Genomic DNA, 19,911 nt, shown 5'->3' on the forward strand with positions numbered 1-19,911 from the left:
TGCGATATTTTTTAAAACAACCTTCCACACAAAGTGCTGGCTTTTCTTCGCAGGCTGGACAATAATAACCTGTTTCTCATCATTTTTTTATCCTGGGTACAAATTCGACATGGCTTTGTCGGACGCAGTTTTTTTTTTTTCACTAGGTAGGATAAAGTTTTTATGAATTAGTTACTTTATGAAAAAATTTGAACGCATTGTGTATATATATTTCTATAATATGTAATGCAAATTTTTTTGGCCATCTAATTGTCTTTCTTAGAGCTGAGTAGTATGACAGCATTTGATCTGATCGGTCAATGCCGGACATTCCCTTATAATCTCAAATTATGTTTGGTTTCATCGAAAATTTTCCATTCCGGTTGGACACCTCTACCATTTCAACAGCATGCATGTTAGAAATAGAAAGTAATGCAAGAAACTCTTCTGAAAATAAGTCCACCAATGTTTGTACTGTAAAATCTGTTGTGTCCAATTTCAAACCAACGTTCTCTTGGAAAATAAATTGTTCTGTTCAGGATCTTGTTGTATTTCGGTCCACAAATTATTGTATGTATTTGATGTTGTTGCTTGGAAAGTATTAGGATTATCTTCAAGCTGGGGAACAACTTCATCTTCACTGTCCTCGCGCGAATTCTCAGAAGGTTCATAATCGCTACTGTCATAACCATCCTTGCCAAAAATCTCGCCAAATTCTGACTCACTTAGATTAGCATAGTAGTCAAGTTCTTCTTGAGTCAGTGATCTTTTCTTATCTATATTGTGGGGTTATAAATATATATTATAATAATAATTATAAAACAAAATACTCAAGAAAGAAGTAAATGTAATGTGCTCTACTAAGTTTGATTCCCTACTGACAAATTTACACACACACATAGCTAACTCTGCTTTAGCGAAACAGTGACAAGTCGAAGTGTGTCTGAGTACGAATTAACTTGTAGTTGACTACTGCGAAGAACTTTCTGTTATGTATGCCAACTACGAGATAACTCGTGAGAACTTTTTTTTCCAAAAAAAAACACATTCTGTATGTTTTTTGGTGATTACTATGCATTATAATTAGGGTTTTGAATAATATGATATGATTAAATCAAATTGGCTTCTGCGACCTGAATCCTGAAAATGGCCGTGGCAGTCAACATGTTAATAATACAACCATGAAACTATTATTAGCCTTCCACCACAAGATCTGGACTAGCATTAGATTGTACTAGCCCAGACCAAGGTCGGTTTTATGTATGTTAGGAGAAAGCAGGAGCACCAATGAAAATCATACTTGAAAGCCAGAGATGGAATTGCTGAGTCTTCGGGAAAGAGAAAGGAAGAGGAAACATGCATGCCCACGGGGCTTGAAAATTTGCTTGTCTACTCATCTATAACGGAAAAAAAAATTTTACTTGAATGAATTCAGAGAATTAGGAAATAGATTTCAGTTTAATCATCAGTTTTATGTGTGCAATGTCAATTATATGGCAAGTTTTATGTTAGTTTTTACCATATCATGACTATTAGGACATGCCAGCCATTACAAATGTCTGTTTTTATCAATTATCACTGATTTTGTCATAATGGAATACAACAAATAAGAGGATAGGATATTCACATATTCTATCCTCTCATTTTTTTCTCTAGAAAGTGCTTAGGTAGTGTGAAGTAGTCAGCCATTTGCGACTTGGCAACCTGAAATAGATGTGCAGCTGTAATTAGTTTATTTTGTAGCAGGTACAGAAAGTTGAGAAAGAAACAGTATTACAGATTTCTTTTTCATTTTCCTAAATGATACAGTTTCTTTATATTCATTTTCTACAAACACTACCTAAATGTGTTTTTTCATGTGTCAATACAAAACTGATAACCGAGGAAACACATTTTATGTGTTTTCTCAGTTACCCGTTTATTGCTTATGTTCACATCACTGATAATATGCATTGAGTTTTTTTCCTTCATGTCACACAGATCAATAAACATTGGCATCATTGCTGTCATCCTCTACATCTGCTTAAGGAGGATTGAGGCCACTATGAATAGTAGCTTCTGTTCATGGTCCAATCTTTCTGCAGCCTTTCTGCTTTGGAAAATTTGAGGATATTTAGAAGGCATTCTGTACACATGTTCATGCCACTTTAACTGTGTTTCTTTGATTCTTGCTATTACTGAAATATGATAATATAATACTTATGACCTCCTGATTGGTTGTCATTTAATGATCCAGAAGTGAGTGAACAATATTGTGAGTGGCCTGTATAATTCTGTCTGTGAGGGTAGATTGCGGGTTTGTGGATTGCGGAAGTTGGTTGTTGATAGGCTAAAAAGAGAGATATGATAGAAATATATATGTTACTTAAAGGATTTTATAAGATTGATGCAAGAGAAATGTTTCAGGCAGTTGGATAGATAGGACCAGAACAAGAGGTTATTTCTGGAAGTTGAGTACTACAAATGTGGTTAGTAGGGGTGTGAGGACTAGATCTTTCCATTCTGGAGCGGTGAATGAATGGAATAGGTTGTCAGTTGTGAGTTCTTCATCTGTTAATGGGTTCAAGGAGAATTATGATAGATAAAGTGTAGATAGTTTGGGTCTCCTGTGATGAGTTTTCTGATTCCATGGATTTGCCTGTATAATAATAAAACATCTCTACTGTTTTATTTATTTTCCTCAAATACTTGTTTTCGAAACCATTGGGCTGTGTACTTTGATTTTAATTTTTTTGGAGAATGAGATAGGTATTTTGCATAGATTTTTAAGTTTGTTCATATTAGATTCCTTTAGATTTATTCTGTGTTTGATAATCTTCATAATTTATGTCTATGATCAACATGCCTGAGTAAGGTAAGTTATCTATTTCTACCTGTTGCCATTCTTTTGGTTATACTAAAATTTATCTGCATTGCAAGTCCTTGCTATTTTCCTTTTTGCAGAACCTCTACAGTAATTTTCATAAAAATATTGGAAAAGACAGTGAATGGTTACATGCAAAATAAGTTAATAAAAAATGTGATACATAATAATGTAACAACTCTGGAAATAATTTCATAAAAATATTCATTCAATAAATTCACAAATCTTAATGACAGTTATAAGTTATCAATATTCGTTAAAGAGAGAGTCTTCATGTAGGCATCAAATTTACAATATTTCATTGCTTTGAGATTGTAGTCACTCTCCAGAATACAATTTCTCGATGTCTATTGAAGAAAAATGGAGTAGTGTTATGTTTTTTCACTTAAAAGTCTGTATTTGCTAAATTTTACCTAAAATTATCAATTTATAAATTGGACTTAAAATTTTCCAGTGTTAAGTCTCTGGAATGATCTGCCAGCATATCTTCTTCATTCGTAGATTAGAATCTGTTGTACAACTAAAAATGAACATATCTGAAACACACACACAAAAAAAAACTCTTTATATTATTTGGTACATGTATTTATAAGATTAAATAATAATAATTTTTTTAAAATTATTATTGCAAATAGTTTGGTCTGAAATTAATCGGTCATGGTCAGTGCATCAGCATAAACACAAGGAATGTTAATCCTATTTGCAGAGCTGAGCCACATGCCAAAGTGCCACCATAAGAGTGGCAATTACAAAGTCAAATGAGGTTACAATTAAAGCTAAAATTAAATTATTTTAATTACAGTAATTGCATGAAACTGCATTATATTAAAGAAACGGGAGGGTTGGAGACAGAACATATTAATGCTTTGTACAATGAAACCTGTGGAGAATTCATGACTAAACAAACACATTTAATAACACAGTAATAAATTTTATTAAGTAAATATTTCATCCTAAGTATCTTACGACATAATCAGTACAGTTAATTCAAACAGTATTAGAAATAACATACAGTTAGGGCACATGATTACAATGGAATCCCAATATGTGTGCAGTAGCATGTTATAGAATTAAATTAAAATATATCTGAAAAAAAAAAAAAAAAAAAAAGATTACATTCAAATAAGATAACATATGTAAAAATTATTTTACACAATTTTGTATGACTATTTCCCATACTTTAGGAATAGCAAGAACGTCATTACGGTTTAGATTGTCTTTGAAGTAGGGCTTCAGCACTTTCTTTATATAAATGTTCATGTTTATATAAAGATTTATGTAGAAGTTTGGTCTTTTCCCAATGGATCCTATGGTTTGGGTTTTCAACTCTGTGTTGTGCGAGGCCAGATTTCGTTTTGATAAGACAGATATGGTCTTGATGTTCAGAAATGCGTTTATGAATAGATCTACCTGTTTGTCCATAGTAAGACAATTTACAGGAGCATGGAACCTCGTAGGTAGGATCAGAGGTGAGAGTTTGTCTTTAGGAGTAGGTAACAAGTTATAGATCTGGTTGATTGGTTTGTAGGTAGTAGTAGCAAGTTTGTATTTCTTCATAATTTTTGAAGGAAGTTCGGAGATGCCTTTGACATAAAGTATGGGAATCCTATGGGCTTGTTCTTGTCTAGGTTGATGTGCGGGGAAGTGACTGGTGATTTTCTGAATTGTTTTAAGATTGTATCCATTTAGTATGGCTGTATTTTTGATTATTTCCAATTCTTGGTTTAGAGATTCTTCAGAGGAGCAGAATCTGTGTGCTCTGGTTACTAATGATTTAATAATGCCAAATTTTTGAGATGGATGATGAACAGAAGAATTGTGAATGTAGCGACCTGAAAATGTCGGTTTGTGATAGACAGAAGTGGAGAATGAACCATCTTTTTTTCTTTGGATGTGTAAAATCCAGAAAGGAGATACCCTATGGAGATTCTTTTTCTAACATAAATTTAATGCGAGGATGAAAAAGGTTTATTCTATCTAGAAATAGGTGTAGTTCTTGTTCAGAATGACCTCAGGCAGCAAAGACGTCATCGACATGTTGTAGCCAAATTTTTGGTTTGGGTTTAAACGTGAAAAATTTTTCTTCAAGGTATTCTAGAAACAGGTTTGTTAAGTTTGTAAATTTCTTCCTTGTAAATTTTTTCTTTCCAAGTGAAGTAACCAGACATAATAACAAATTTGAATAATTCAATAATATCAGATGGAAATTTTTGAGTTAACAAGTCTACCCTTTCCTTATGGGCAATATTAGTGAAGGGGGAGACAGTGTCGAAGCTAATTAACACGTCAGTTTCCAACAATTAAATGTCTTTTATTTTTGTGTGAAACTCTGTGGAATTTTTAATTGATGAGGGTGAGTGGCCTGTGTGAGGACGGAGAAGGTTAGATAAAAATCTTGATAATTTGTAAGTCGGGTTGCTAATAGAATCCATGATGGATCTAAGTACAATGTTATTCTTGTGTATATTCTAAGAGGCTTAGCATGGTATGTCCTGAGTTTTTTAATTGTTTCTTCATCTAAGCAAGTGGTTTCATCAAGTAACTTGTTCAGTTTCTTAAGCTGTCTTTTTGTGGGATCATAATCAAGTTTGGCGTAAATGTTTTGATCTCAGAATAGTAAATTCATTTTTAGGTCATATGAATTGGTATCTAGAACAACAGTGGTATTTTCCCTTGTCGGCTCTGGTGATGATTATGTTTTATTACGTTTTAAGGAGGTAAGAGCTTTCAATTCTGAAATGGTTGAATATTCAAGTCCGAGGGTTTGGCATCATAGATTATTTTGGCTATTTCAAAACGAAGTCTGTTGGCTTCAATACTGGAAAGATGGCCAATGTTTCTTTCAATGTTGTATATAAAATCTAAAAATGGAAAGCATTTAGGTGAAATGGCAAACTTATGACCTCTTTTGCTAGAACATTTACTTCATCTTCTGGTAGTGGATGGCTAGATAAGTTGACAACCCATTTTGCAGTCAGTAATTTGTTGGTATTTTTCTTAGATCGATTTAACAAATTAAGGTATTTTTTATATAGATTAATATTACTTTTATCAAATGCTTTGATCCTCGAATTTTTTGAGACATTAAATAATCACTTGTAGGAATTCTTGATTTAACGTATTTGACAATTCTGCATCTAATTCTGTAATTTTTAAATTATTTGTTGCCAATTCATGTTTAGAAACTTGTAACTGATTAAGCAGTTAGAAATGGCTTGCTTTCTGATTGATTTTATGAGCAACTGGTGATTTGATAACTTCCTTTAGTTTAGCAAACGTTGGAATGAGTTTATCGCATCTGCACTTTTTTATAAAAGAGATTCGGGCACGTAGCTTACCCTGTTTCAATTGAAGTTTGCCTAGTAACTCCATCTTCTGTGCTGTCAGTTCCCCATGAAGGAATAAGACTTTATTGTACAATGCAACCTGTGGAGAATTCATGACTAAACAAACACACGTAATAACCGCAGTAATAATTTTTAAGAAGTAAATATTTCATCCTAAGTATCTTAGGAAATCGTCAGTACAGTTAATTCAAACAATACTAGGAATAACATACAATTAGGGCAAATGATTACAATGGAATCCAATATGCGTGCAGTTGCATGTTATAGAATTAAATTAAAATATATCTGGAGGGAGAAAAAAAGAAGATTACATTAAAATAAGATAACATGTAAAAATTATTTTACATAATTTTGTATGAATTTTGATATGGCGATGACATTTTTGCTCTCTGGGGTCATTCCGAACAAGAACTACACCTGTTTCTAGATAAAATTATTATTATTTTTATTGTTCCGGGCAACTCCAAGGAGTCAACAGACTCATCGAGGGAGGAACTAACATCACGTCAAGAACAACTATTCGACATTGACACACAGTATCTATCATACCTTGCCTTGAACTCATTCACAGTCGTAGCACCCACAACAGACTCTGGAAGCTTATTCCACTCATTCACCACTCTCCAAGTAAAAAACCTAGCTCTAACTCCCTTGTTAACCACGCTCTTGCCCAGCTTCCATGCATGGCCCCTAGTCCTCCCACCACCAGTCATATTTTCAAAAATATCTTCTGGATCAATCTTATAGAAACCCTTCAGTAATTTGAAATGTCTCAATCATATCACCCCTCCTTTGCCTATCGTCCAATCTCTGCAACCCACAAATCTTCAACCTATTCTCATAAGGTTCATTCCACAGACCTTCTATCATCTTGGTCACTCGTCTCTGGATCCTCTCCACTTCCTCCTCATCACGAAGAAACCCTGGTGCCCATAACTGGGCACAGTAGTTCAGGTGGGGTCTTATCAAGGCTCGATACAGAGGAACAACAACTTGTTTGTCTCTGCATGTTAAAGTATTTTTCAGAAGCCAAGTGATTTGATGAGCTGATTTAGTCACTTTTGCAATATGCCCCCTAAACTTCAATTCCCTATCCACCAACACTCCCACATTACTGGCCTCATCAATCTCCTGGAGTACGGTTCCACCAATGCGATATACTGCTGCTATTCTTTTCACCCCAAAGTGCATAACCTTACACTTTGCCACGTTAAATTGACATCCATTTTTCCTAGCCCAGTCCTCCAAACTATCCAAATCATCCTGTAAAATTTTGATATCCTGTGCACTCACAATTGCTCTACCCAACTTTGCATCATCAGCAAACAAGTGAACACTTCCTCTCAAATCCTTTCCTATATCATTGATGAACAAATTGAAAAGCAGTGGTCCAAGAACAGAGCCCTGCGGCACACCACTAGTCACAGGCCGTCTTTAAGACTCCACTCCTGCATAAACCACTCTCTGGTATCTCTCCTTCAACCACCCTCCTATCCATCTCACCAACCCTATATCTATCCCCATCTTCTCCAGTTTACTGATTAGGGTTCCATGTGGTATCCTGTCAAAGGCCTTGACAAGGTCCAGTAGTATCACTGTAAACTCATTACCCCTATCCAGTTCAGCCGTCACTGTATTATAAAACGTGAGCAAGTTACTGAGGCATGATCTACTCTTCACAAAACCATGTTGTCCCCCATACAATATCCCATTTTCATCTATCCAATCCTGTATTCTTTTGTTGACTAATTTCTCTAAGACCTTGACAATGATTCCTGATATGCTAATCGGTCGGTAATTTACAATATGCTAATCGGTCGGTAATTTACAATATGCTAATCGGTCGGTAATTTATAACAGCAGTCTTGGAACCACCTTTATGCAGTGGAACTGTTTCCCCTCTTTCTACCCCCTCGGGACTAACCCAGACCCGAGACTCAAATTAAACAAAATGGTCAAGGGCACTGACAATTCTTTAGCTGCTTCTCGTACGACACGAGCTGGTATACCATCCAATCCCACGGATGTATTGACATTGAGGTTATGCAATAGACTACTCACCTCCACTTCATTCACCACAATTCCCGTATAATCTACTAGTTTATTCATTTCTGCAATGTCACCACCTGGATGATATATACTTGCAAAGTGCTCACTCAGTAACTCAACTATATCAACTATATCCCTACCATCGGCATTCTTTAAAATCATTCTGCCATGTACGTTTTTCCTTTTACTTGCTACATATCTAAAAAACTTTAGGATTCTCTTTAGCCTGCATGGCCAATGTTCTTTCCTAATCCTTTTTTGCTTTTCTTACCACACTCATTACCCTTCTGGCCTGCGCTTTATACCATTCATGTGTCTGCCGGTCACCTTTCTCCTTAAATTCCCTCCATATTTGTTTCTTTTTTTGCAGCTCAGTAGTGTTATTCATCCATTTAATCCCTACTTGATTTATTATTCAGACTCTAGGTGTACAGTCAGCCATTGCTTCATGGAAACACTTCTTAACTGCCTCTCATGCACTATCAACTTCTAGTCCTTGCAGTTGTACATGCCATGGCACTGAACCAATCACACTCCTAAGCTTGTCATACTTTCCAGCCCGATAATTCCACATGTACCCTGTCTTAATTGAAAATTCCAGACCTTTAGCCACCTCCCAAGTCAAGACCCTATGATCACTCTCACCAATTGGTGGCAGTGTGGTCATATTTGTTACAGCCAAATCCTCAGATGTAATTACTAGGTCAAGCACTCTCTGACCCCTAGTATTTTCCATTACATGCTGTCGCAGATAGTTATCCCTTAATAACCGTATAAAATCCAATTCCTTCCTCCCATGTGTCCTCTCCTTACTCCAATCAATGCGACCATAGTTGAAATCTTCCATAATAATCACCCTCCTTCCACTCATTTCTTCTATTTGCTTGTGCATACTGTCACCACCATCTTTTCCATCACCTGGTCTATAGCAGCACCCAATTGTATATTTAGTTCTGCTAGCCACAATCTCATACCAAATGGCCTCAAATGTGCTCTTTTCTCTATCCTGCAATTCATCTTCTATTCTTCTTGGCTGTAGCTCATCAGCTATCATCAACAATACTCCTCCCCCCATTTTATTCTCCCTGTCATTCCTGAACACACTATACCCATCACATTCAGTTCCACTAGGTATATCATCTACAGTCAGCCATGATTCACTAATACCAATAACCTGTGGTCTGGAAGTGCCAACCATGGCCAAAAGCTCTTCCTTCTTGTTCCTAATACTCCTAGCATTAGTGTACATGAATTTAAGGCCCCCATTAGCCCCAACCCTACCGTGATGCCTTATATTAACTATCCCACTCTGATTTGTTGTCCTTATTCGCTCGGGCATATTATATTCATTCATACATTCAACTGCCTCCCTAAGGACTGTATATCTACCCCACCCCCCCTTAATAAATCTGGTTTCCCTGAATTTGCACATCCATTACATTCAGCAACACTTTCTCAAGTCTCCTTACACTGTAACCATTCAAATGCAAGCCATCCATCTTATATAGATCCTTTCGCTCATCGAACTCACTCCGCACATCCACAAATTCCACTCCACACCACTCGTCATACATAACCCACACATAAAGTCATTCGCAATTATCTCCCTCCTTTTAAACAGTTCACTGTCATACCGTGGCAAAAGACTAATCATTCTAACTCTCTCACTCTTTTCTTTTGCTACCTCAAACAATTCATTCAGGTCTTCTATCATTTCCATTTTATCTCCTTTCAAAATCATTCGTACCTGCCACAACAATCATTTCTTTCACCCTTTCCTTTTGCTCTCTAATAGACTCAGTTACATCCTTTATGGTCGCACCAGGTTGTTACGATTTTGTCAAATCCTCTACTAACACACCTCGTACTAACGAATCTCCATACAGCACTCTATCCTTCATTTTGTTCATGTTCATACTCATACGCCTATTTTTCCTGTCATACTTTTTATTATTGGTTGGTTCATTCAGTCGACTTTTGCTCATACGCTCTGGCTGCTGTTTTGCCCTTTGTATCGCACCATTCAACAACGCGATCTCACTCATTGCATCTGTCTCATCTTTTTTATTCTCTGTAAAACCATTAATACTATCATTCACACTTTCTACATTCACACTCTCACAATTCTCTGGTACAACCTCGCCGTTTCTTGTCATATCCCTATTTTCTTCATTCTGAAGTTTGACAAAAATATCACACTCACGATCCGAAATACGCTTCAATTCCTAATTCTCCCTACATTTTCTGCACACATTCACTCCTTTATTATCATCTAACCACACTCTGACCGCACTCCGCAAAGCGTACATTTCGCAGATAGTACACTGAATCATCTCTTTACATTACCGTTCTTGAAAGAAGATGGCGAACCATCATTACTGGCCGCCATTTTCCTTCGTACTTGAGCCATACTTACTAGTAACGCATTTTATCAAATTATAAATTATAAACACCAAAAACACACAAACAGCGCACTAAGATATGCAAGGCAAACAAAACTAGGCAATATTAAAGTAAATTTATCAACGATAACTGAAAATAACGCTTACCTTATCTGGAGCTTTCACGAACACTACACACTACGAATCCCTCTAGCGGCGACTTCCCGACATAGATTATGTTATAAAACACTTTAGTACACTAACTACACTAATAAAACTACAATAATATACTAAACTTACACAATCAAATCTAACAAAATATTAATAAATCAACAAAAATCACAAATCTTTCAGGAGCTCTCCGACAGTACGTCCTTTCACCAGCTAGCCTCGACACCAAAATAAACCTCCTTCATCCTCGCATCAAATTTATGCTAGAAAAAGAATCTCCACAGGGTATCTTTTTCTGGATTTACACATCCAAAAAAATAAAATGGTTCCATCTCCACTTCTGTCTATCGCAAACCGACATTTTCAGGTTGCTACATTCACAATTCTTCTGCTCATCATCCATCTCAAAAATTTGGCATCATTAAATCATTAGTAACCAGAGCACACAGATTCTGCTCCTCTGAAGAATCTCTAAACCAAGAATTGGAAATAATCAAAAATACAGCCATACTAAATGGATACAATCTTAAAACAATTCAGAAAATGACCAGTCACTTCCCCACTCATCAACAAGAACAAGCCCATAGGATTCCCATACTTTATGTCAAAGGTATCTCCGAACTTCCTTCAAAAATAATGAATAAATACAAACTTGCTACTACCTACAAACTAATCAACCAGATCTATAACATGTTGCCTTCTCCTAAAGACAAACTCTCATCTCTGTTGCTACCTGACATGTACGAGGGTCCATGATCCTGTAAATTATCTTACTATGGACAGACAGGTAGATCTGTTCATAAATGCATTTCGGAACATCAAGACCATATCCGTCTTATCAAACCCCAGAAATCTGGCCTCGCACAACACTGAGTTGAAAACCCATACCATAAGATCCATTGGGAAAAGACCAAACTTCTACATCGATCTTTATATAAATATGAATGTTTATATTAAGAAAGTGCTGAAGCCCTACTTCACAGACCAAATGTAAACCATAATGATTTTCTTGCTATTCCTAAAGTATGGGAAATTGTCGTACAAATTTCTGTAAAATAATTTTTATATATGTTATCTTATTTTAATGTAATCTGTTTTTTTTCTTCCCCCTCCGGATATATTTGAATTTAATTTTATAACACGCTACTGCATGCATATTGGGATTCCATTGTAATCATGCGCCCTAATTGTATGTTATTCCTAGTATTGTTTGAATTAACTGTACTGATGATGTTCTAAGATACTTAGGATGAAATATTTACTTATTACTGTGGTTATTACGTGTGTTTGTTTAGTCATATTAATTCTTGATTGCCATTTATAAGGATGATACTTTGCCAAATCTTGGCAGTGATTCAAATTTAAGTTTGAGCTATGTCAAAGTTCTTCAGTGTTATCTTTAAATAACCTTTCAAACCTAAATTTTAATGATATTGGGATCATAACCAAAATCATCAGCCTTCACCTAAGCATCATCTTCACCATGGAAAGAGAAAAGCATGGGAAATTTGCCTTCCGGGAAATCCTCCTTTCCCATGCACCTTCTGGAATACTTCAAAAACATCTTTTCACTGCAGGTAATAGGACACTATATACAGTAGAATTCATCCAGTCATTCATCTAAAAAAATAGCCACATTCAAATTTTTGTTCAGTAGAGTACATGTTATCTGTTCCATTTCCCAAACTCTCCAACAAGAGCTGAACACTCACCTCAAGGAAGTTTAAACACATTCTGGACACACAGAAACCTATCCCAAAGAACAACCCTGATTCTCTATGGTGAGTCCCTGTCCCATATTTCACAGACATCTGAGGCAATTGCAGTTATCCTGAAAAGCTACAGTTTAGTCTCTACATTCTTCTCTGTCAACATTATCTCCTCCTGATTACCATTCATAAAAGATAAACAGCTCCTCCCCTCTATCTCTCTCCCTGGTTTTTTAAGTTGAGTGTTGAGTGTCTCCACTCACACTCAACTTTAACTACAAGAACACCTATCTTATATCACCAACAATCTTCTTCTTCTTCTTCTGCAGCTTCTCCCGCTTAAGTGGGGTCACTGTTGATGATGAGTCTCCTCCACATCCTCCTGTCTTGGGCTGTCACCACATCCAAGTTCTTCATCCTCAAGTCCTCTTCTACCAGCTCCCTCCATCTCTTCTTTGGCCACCCATGCTTCCTCCTTCCTTGCACATCCATCTGCATGACCCTTCTTCCCACATATTTGTCCTCCCTCCTCATCACATGACCAAACCATCTCAACCTTGCCTCCTGTATCTTTGCTCCTAAGTTCGTAACTTTCACTGTTCCCCTCACATAGTCATTTCTCAGACGATCCTGTCTGGTCACACCGCACATCCACCTAAGTATTCTCATCTCTGCTACTTCCATCCTGCTGATGTTATTTTTCCTCAGGGTCACAGTTTCTATAGCATACGTCATAGCTGGTCTCACTACTGTCCTATAGATTTTGCCTTTCAGATTGATCAGCACCCTCTTATGGCATAACACCCCAGCCACCTCCCTCCAGTTCCTCCAACCCGCTTGTATCCTGCATCCCACTTCCTTCTCAGCTCCTCCATCTTCTTCCACTGTTGAACCTAAGTATCTAAAGTCCCTCACCTTCCTGATGACATTTCCTTCCAGCTCCAGATCTGTCTCCTGGCCGCTGCCCACTGTGCAACACATATACTCTGTCTTACTTCTGCTCAGTCTCATACCTCCCTCTTCCAGTACTTTTCTCCATCTTTCCAGTTTAGTTCCTGCTTCTTCTCTTGAATCTGCACACAGCAAGATGTCATCTGCATACAACATTGTCCGAGGCGTATCTTCTCTCACCTCCTCCGTCACCACCTCCATCACAATATTAAACAGAAACGGACTTAATGCTGACCCTTGATGCAAGCCAACTGTTACTTGAAAACTTTCTGTCTGTCCCAGACACGGCCGAACACTTGTCTTCACATTTCTGTACATCTCCCGCACCAACCTGACATATTTCTCCGGAACCTTCTTCTCCCTCAGACACCTCCAGACTTCTTTCCTTGGCACTCAATCGTATGCTTTCTCTAGATCAATAAATGCCAGACGTAGCTCTCGTTGTTTCTCTCAAAACTTTTCTATCATCTGCCATAACCCAAAGATAGCATCTGTTGTTGATCTACCAGGCATGAAGCCATATTGTTCCTTTGCAATCTCCACCTCATTCCTCAATCTTCCATCAAGAACCCTTTCTAGTATTTTCATTGTGTGGGACATCAACTTTATTCATCTGTAATTTTTACAGTCTTGTGCATCCCCTTTACCCTTGTAGATGGGGACAAGAGTACTCTCCCTCCATTCCTCGGGTATATTTTCCTGTTGGTAAACTTTCATGAACAGGTCCCACAGCAGGTCAATTCCTTCTTTCCCCAGTGCCTTCCATGCCTCCACTGGAATCCTGTCGAGGCCCACCGGTTTTTCATTCCTCATCCTCTTCATGGCCTCCGTCACTTCCACTCTACTGATGTTCTGCACCATCCCCTCAGAATGCTGCCTATCTTCTCTGTGAGTCCTTGCATTTTCCTCATTCAAAAGTCCCTCGAAGTATATTCTCCATCTGTTTCTTATGTCCACATCTCTCCATAATACTCTTCCTTCAGCGTCTTTGATCTGCCTCACATGTAAGATGTCCTTTGCTGCTTTATTTCTACATTTCGCTAGTTGGTAAATTTTTCACTGTCCTTCCTTTGTTTCTAATTGATCATACAGATCTTGATATGCCATGGTCTTCGCCTGTGCCACAACTCTCTTGGCTTCTTGCTTTCTCTCTCTGTACACATCTCTGTCCTCTTCCACTCTTGACTTATCACTTCTACTTCTACCACCAACCCTCCTTCTGCTCTCTAATCTTTCCAGATGTTTCACCAAGCACCTCGATTGCACAGATCAGGATTACTTTTGAATTATGTTTCCACCAATCTTGTACACTTTCCAGTCCATCCGAAATCCTCTCTAACACTTTCTCCCTAAAACGATTCCTCACACTCTCTTCTTTTAAGTGAAACCACTTAATTGTCTTCATCCCATGGCTTCCAGAGGTTCTTATCTTTGATCTTATTTTAAAGTCTGCACACAGCAGTTGGTGTTGCTGTGCCACTTGATCTGTTGGAATTACTTTACAATTTGTCACAACCTTAAGATGTTTTCTTATAGTCAAAATGTAGTCAATTTGTGAACTGTTGTTACCACTCCTAAATGTTATCAAATGTTCTTCCCTTTTGTAGAAAAACGAGTTCACAATTGCCAGATCAAACGCTACTGCAAAGTTCACAACCCTCTCTCCTTCCTGGTTCATCATTCCCACTCCGTGGCCCCCATTCACCCTTTCACAGTCTCTATTCTGTCTCCCTATGTGTCCCGTTCAAGTCTCCTCTGACAATCACCGTCTCGTTTTCTTCCAGTTCCCTCATTTCTTCATCTAACACGTTCCAGAACTCATCTTTCTCCTCTGCTGTACAGCCAACTTGCAGGGCATATACACATAATACGACCACCCGCTCTTCTCCAAGACCCAATTTCATTCTCATGATCCTGTCGTTCCTTCTACCCACTTCCAGTACTTCGCCCTTCATTCTGCCGCACACCACAATTCCTACACCATTTCTTCCCTCATTATTCGCTCCAGAGTAGAACAATTTATATCCATCTCCCAGTTCCTTTGCCTTTCCCCCTTCCACCTTGTCTCCTGCACACACAAAATGTCTAACTTCCTCTTCCTCATCATGTCTGCCACCTCTCTTCCCCTTCCAGTCATGCTTCCAACATTCAGTGTTCCCACTTGCAACATCCTCTCCACCTGCTGGGCTCGCTTCTTTAACCGCAGCCGCCCTTGATGCAGTAGCCCTCGTCCACTTCTCGCAGCTGTAGGGCGATGTGGCTTTGCGTCACTTCAGGGGTACGCCCTAGCCCTTATATCCTTTTCTCTTTGACTCATATGATAGCTAGGGCTGTCAGTGAAGTTTTACAACTGGATGCCCTTCCTGACATCAACCCTCGCCATTTATCCGGGCTTGGGACTGGCACCTATTGAGGCTAGCTTGCCTCCTTCGGTGGCTGCATAAGACGAAATGACGTAGCAAGATAGGAAAGATTCACCCCTAGCCCTCGAATACTCTAATAGCATCAGGGGGAAGGAGCAAGGAGAGGAGAAAGAAGCAACGAAGGAAGGGGAGGGACCAGTCTATAGAATAATATAACAGATGTATATTACATGAAGTAAGACATGGTCCAGCATCTGGTACCTTGGGTTTGCCATGCCCGTACTCACTAAACTGAGCCCTTGAAGTGGGTATGCCCTAGCCCTTATATCATTTTCTCTTTGACTCATATCATAGCTAGAGCTGGCAGTGAAGTTTTACGACCGAATACCCTTCCTGCCATCAACCAACAATTCCTGACATCACCAACAACAAACTTGAATAATGTGGCATTGCTCAACATGGAATGAACACTGATAAATATCCTCTGATCCAGTACTCCTTTTACATTGACGGCAGTTCAGATTTAAGAGACTTTAAATAGTGCTGACGCACTTCTGCACTGCCCAAACTTAAATTGGAATTACTGTCTGTCTCTCACCAAGATTTGGGAAAGTCTCATACTTATGAATAGCACTGGCAAGCATTAGTGTGTCTTCCCCAATTTTTTTAAATATATTATTATTTGTCTAAATTTTGTTTTTGTATTTCAAATCAGTTAATTATAGGTTTAGCTTTAAGGGGTCAGAGCTGGATAATAACTAGGAGGAAACCACATAGCCTTTTAAGGAATGCAGAAAACCGACCAGGGCTTCTGACCTAAGGTCCAATCATTGCCTTCTTGTGGTGCACCTCCAAACTGCCAGCCTGTCCTCAAACAAATGAACTTGACACTTCAATTGGCTGGCAGTTTGGAGAATAGTAATTAGAATACAACTAAATTGTATTCTTATTAGCTTAAACCATAATGAAAAATTATGATACAGCATGACAAAATTTCATGTTGGCTGGGGGCTATGTGTATAAACAAGCCTCCAGTTGTATTTGTCACGGATCCAGGACGAACAGTGAAAAGTCAGTTATCAGAATCTGAACAGAGATTAAGATTGGCAGCATCAATGGAAGAGAAATGGAACTAGCAAAAGAATTTGATAATTACCAGATTGGCATAATAGATGTTACCAATAAAAAGAAGACAGAACAAATACAAGATGTTATATTCAGGCAATGGCAATCATGGAAAAGGAGGAGTAGTTATAGTATTCAACATTAAATATGAGGATAATCTTCTTGAATGGCAGTCAATATCAAGTAGTGATGTGGACAAATATCAGGCAATTAATATGGGAAACTGTACAGTGAGATTTATTTGTGCCTATTGTCCCACAGAAGATTCTACTAGTCCTGTGTTTGAAAAAGCTCATGATAAAAGTTTAATGGGCGAAACCCATTAAACTTTTATCATGAGTTTTAGCACTAGGAAAGAATTAAAAGTAGTATTTAATGCTGCTAATATTTCATCTCAGTTTCAGAAACATTATCAAGGAGTACAAAGTAAGACTTGTAACACACACACACACACACAACACTTAAGCCTTAACACATGGATAATGATCATTCATGGTGAAGATATAGCATGTAAGGCAAAACAATGCATATGCTGACACTTCAATTGGCTAGACCAGGGGTCGGCAACCAGCGGGCTGCATGCGACCCAAACCTGCATTTTTGGTGGCCCATAAAAGGTTGACCATACTTACATGGCATGTGTCCCATATGTTGAATTATTTAAATACATTTTATAATATGAATACATACATACATATATCTTCAAGGCCCACCTTTCCTAATTGGATTGTGGGGGCAACAGCTGCAAGAGGAACTTCCATTGGTCACGATCCTATGCCACCACACATTTGGGTATCCCAAACTTGTCCACCCAAGGTTTTGGATATAATCTATTCAGCGAGTTCTTGGCCTTCCACGTGGCCTCCCACCCTCTGGCTTGGCAAAGAGGGCCTGCTGAGGGAGCCTCTATTGTGGCATTCTGACCAGGTGCTCATACCAACGTAACTGTGATCTCTCAACACGGAGAAGCAGCGGTTGAGTATTGAGGATTTCCCGAATTGCAGAGCTTCTGACCCCGAGTCTTGTCAGCCCCGCAACCCCTCGAAGGAACCTCATTTCAGCCACTTGGATTCGTGTCCGCATTCTTTCGGTCATTACCCAACTCTCATGAGCATAGGTGAGGATGTGGATATAGACTGTATCGAAGACAGCCAGCTTTGCCTTTTGGCTTAACTCCCGCTTCAGTACTACCAAACGGCCAAGCTCCCAAGACGGTATTCATTATGGACAAGCTGTTAGTACAGCAGAAGTCCAATAATTTCAACCCATTCGTGTTAAGGTCAGGGGCGCTGTTCCTCCCAACCACACCATTCCATGTCTGGTCATCTGTTCCAACATATGCATTGAAGTCACCCATTAGCAGGACTGATTCCATGTCTGCCACCCTGTCAAAAGCAGCATCCACTTCCTCTAGGAAGGCAGAGTATTCTGACTCCAGATTAGGTGCATAGGCTTGCACCACAGCCAAATCATGGTTTTTCATATGAAGCCTTGACACACATACCCATTCCCCCAATGGGATCCACTCAGCAACAGAGTCTGACAGCTGGGGGCTTGTGAGTATCCCCACACCTGCCTGAGCAGACCTTGTAGGGCTCACACCAGAGTAGTATAGCTTCCACCCGTTATCCAGGTCGACAGTTCCAGAGCCTCTCCTCTTGGTCGAAGAAAGGCCGACTAAGTCTAGCTGGTAGCGCTTGGCTTCCTCGACCAGTTCCAACTTATTCCCTGTCAGAGAGAAGATGTTCCAGTTAGCTAAAGCCATAGTCTGGTGCCATTGTCGTTGCCATTTCCATCGTTTTGCAGAACCATTTTTTTGTACTGCCTGCCCCTAAAGACCTTCCCAAACGGGTAGTGAGCCCATTGATGGAGTTTCCTGTAGCAGATTGCTGAGGAGCGGTGTCTAAGGGAGACTGTAACATATTTTTCGAATGGTACCCTCTGCCTAAAATCCGAATGCATCCCTTGGTAACCCGCATGATGGACGATGCGGTATGAACATTTTTTGATGGCCTGATCATGTTACAGTGTTTATAATGTCCTGTTAGCACAAGACGAAATGACACAGCAAAATAGGAAAGATTCCCCTCGAATACTCTAATAGCTTTCGGGGGAAGGAGGAAGAAGAGAAGAAAGAAAGAAGCAAGGGAGGAAGGACCAGTCTACAGATAATATAACAGATGTATATTACATGAAGTAAGGCATGGTCCGGTCCAGCATCAGGTACCTCGGGCTTGCCATGCCCGTACTCACTAAAGTGAGCCCCTGAAGAAATAATATGAATAATAAATTAAAAATAATTTTAAAGTATAGGTATAAAATTATTTATTATATGAATAATAAATGAAAAATAATTTTATACCTATACTTCTTGATATCGCCGTGCAACTTGGTGTGAATCAACCTTGCGAGTCATCATGAGTAGGGATAACAAAGGTGACTTCATCCGATGACAACTGAGATTTTGGCACATTAAAGAATGCATTTTCATTAGAAAATATCCAAAAATTTTATTGATGCTTGCCAAAAAAGCAGGGAGACACATATTGTGATACATAATATATATTACATTGTTTTTATGTGATAATAATTTTTCATAATAAAAATTGATAACTCAAATATTTTTTTCACTTACTATTTTCGCTTAATTAAACACTTGCAGCCCGATTATTAAAAATAAAAGTTGAATGTGGCCCGCGAGTGTGAAAAGGTTGCCGACCCCTGGGCTATACTATTAAACTGCCTGGCCTTACTTAAAAGATGTCAGGATACTGGAATTTTATCCACTTGTGTTAAATTAAAAATTATATTCAAAAAAAAAAAAAACAACTCCGTATCTACAAATGTCCCTGTGTGCAGCTGCAAGAATGGATCGCAGCTGCACACACTGTTTTCACTACTATCATTGCAGCTGATGACTGCATTGATAGTAGCAAAACAGTATACTATTCTCTTTAATATTTCAGAAGCTTA

At 38.4% G+C, this 19,911-nt stretch overlaps 1 protein-coding gene across 2 annotated transcripts in view; it reads left to right on the forward strand.

Annotated features, from left to right (window-relative positions):
- The window catches only part of Cdc27 (cell division cycle protein 27), a 392,586-nt gene that overhangs the window by 44,746 nt on the left and 327,929 nt on the right, over positions 1-19,911 (forward strand). The gene's annotated exons all lie outside the window — the stretch shown is intronic.

The sequence above is a fragment of the Typopeltis vanoorti genome, chromosome 15 (genome assembly GCF_054136105.1).
Source record: "Typopeltis vanoorti isolate ZY-2024b chromosome 15, IOZ_Tvanoo_1.0, whole genome shotgun sequence".
Classification (NCBI taxonomy): Eukaryota; Metazoa; Arthropoda; class Arachnida; order Uropygi; family Thelyphonidae; genus Typopeltis; species Typopeltis vanoorti.